The following is a 2,637-nucleotide window of genomic DNA, read 5'->3' on the forward strand; positions in this document are numbered from 1 at the left end:
CTATCAAAAGAGACCGGGAACGAGTAAATTAACCATAGCCCCCCCCCAAGCTGAAAATACGTGGTGTATGCGACAGTTTGTGTATATAGAGAATTGTATGGGAAAATCACCGATCGTAAAAAAATTGTGTAAATAACTATCTCATTTGAAATACAGTTTTCCTACCTCAAATGTGTGACGAACTTGTCTCTTTTGCCGAGTTTAGGGCCATTCTGACGAACGAAAAGTTTGCCTTAAAATTCACCTCTTCGGCTTTTCTCAGAGGCTTGTGACCAGGCTGGCGACAACGGAAACTCACAAGATGGTTTCAGCCTCAACTCTGATTGGTCCATTTGAATTTGACCGCGCGCTGGCAACACGACCGTTGTTGACTGCCCAGTCACAAGTCAACAACGGTCGTGTTGCCAGCGCGCGGTCAAATTCAAATGGACCAATCAGAGTTGAGGCTGAAACCATCTTGCGAGTTTCCGTTGTCGCCAGCCTGGTCACAAGCCTCTGAGAAAAGCCGAAGAGGTGAATTTTAAGGCAAACGTTTCGTTCGTCACGAGTCTTTCGGCCGCCGAAACACACGTATTTGGAGTGAAATTTATTGGGCTTTATGGAACTGTTGTTTTTATTGCGATTCGGGACCTTTCCTGTTGAGGAGAAAACGATTTGTGGAGTGAGGTCTGGCCAGCGATGGATGGAGTGGTCGGCCTTCCTATTATTTTAGTAACGGCCTTCCGGATAACTTCACTAAACGGCGTCAGAATGGCTCTAAACTCGGCAAAAGAGACAAGTTCGTCACACATTTGAGGTAGGAAAACTTTATTTCAAGTGAGATAGTTATTTACACAATTTTTTTACGATCGGTGATTTTCCCATACAATTCTCTATATACACAAACTGTCGCATACACCACGTATTTCCAGTGTTGTTATACCCTGGATTCCAGAGGTTATTTAGTGAAACTTAATATGCAGGAGTACCCAACGGATCCGCTCCTCAAAATTTCCGCTCCTCAGGCTAAGAATTTGCTGGCTGGTCACTAAATAATGGATGAGAAACTCTAGCTGGGATTTGTGCCGAAACGTTTTTCGTGCTGTGGTCGACCCTTTGAATACCGAAGCTGGCTAGGAAAAAAAAAATTCACTTCCCTTCTGGCTTCCTGCGGCTTTTGAAATTGTGCTCTGGTTAATTTTGGCTGGAGAAGTAAAATGACACCTAGTCAGGAAAGTTCAAAGAACATAGCGCTGGCTGTGAGTGATAACTAAGGTGCACCGCAGTCTAGTGCAAAGTCGAGGGCGTGTATAAAATTGTCACTAAATTGATAGAAATCTGAAAGTGAAAAAGGCGTGTACAAAATGTTAACTGAATGTGTCAGTCATCAAAACGCTGTCAGCAAACAATGCAATTTCTTTTTTAAACATCCCTGTCTTTTGTTATGGTGTCAATGTTGGGATTTAGACAGACAATTCATTTTATTTATTGCGCGCGGATATTCCATCTCAGAAGTGGCGGTTATCGACGGTCGCGGTCGTTGTTTTGTGCCTCTAGTTTGGGTGATACAACTAAATTTTTACGGGTTTTGGACAATTTTTGCTACATCCAAACTCTGCTGATTTCTAGGTAAGTAATCTTTTCATCTATGTCCTTGCTTTTATCTGATTGTCTTTTTGCAGGTTTTGATACGTTTCTTTATGGACCGTCTCAACTGTCTTTTGTATTTTGTGAACCATCTTTCGTGCATCCTTCAGTCAGCAGCGGGCAGGGTCACTGTTCCAGTAGCCTGGTTAAGAGATCATCATAAAAGTATGTCCAGCCGGTAAGAACGCCTTTTGATTTTATCATGTTGATCATGTTGATCTCGACAATGGCATGCACCATGACTGTTCAGAAACACTTTTGTTTGACTGTAGCACATAAGGTCTTTTCCTTTCAGTCATTTTGTTTCGACAAAATGCCAGCAGCAAATAGAATGGTAAACGGAGTAATATGTGTAGTTCCATATTCGCGAAAATATAGCCCTGACGTTCGTGTCTTGATTTCCAGAAATATCGACTTCTCTAAGAAAATCGAAGCGAACCGTTCTTGCAGCTAAAACCACCCCAAATAGATGTGGTTAGTCTTGTTACTTATCTGCTATAGACGATCAGTTAGAATGGAAAATAATAAAAACAAAAAAAGAACATTTGCCTAATCAGAGAGATTTTTCTTCTGAAGTGTTTTGCTGGCATCATTCTGGACAACCATTCTGACATAAGGCGTGTCTTTCGATTGACCTCAGATGTTTTTGTCTGTTTGGTGTATTGGTTTAACAGATACATCTAGGCACACTTCGGGATTAGAACTGCCTAAGTATCAAAGTCTTTTGAACCCTTGTTTTCTCTCGCTTGCCTTTTCTTTTACAGGGAGCCTGTTCACATGCTAATCGTCAATCTCTGGCACAACACCCTTGAAAACTTGTTATTAAACGAGGATCAAGTGTTGCAGGGATGTTTGTTATTTGATATTTGTATGCTATATCTACAGAATATTTGTATGATATTCTTAGTTTGCGAAATGAAGTCTAACTCGGACAAATTGGAACGAGCCATAACTGAAAGAACCATAAAAGTACTTTTTGCGTTACTATTGCAAAAGCCGATTTTCTGGTCC

The sequence above is a fragment of the Montipora foliosa genome, chromosome 3, assembly GCF_036669935.1.
Source record: "Montipora foliosa isolate CH-2021 chromosome 3, ASM3666993v2, whole genome shotgun sequence".
NCBI lineage: Eukaryota > Metazoa > Cnidaria > Anthozoa > Scleractinia > Acroporidae > Montipora > Montipora foliosa.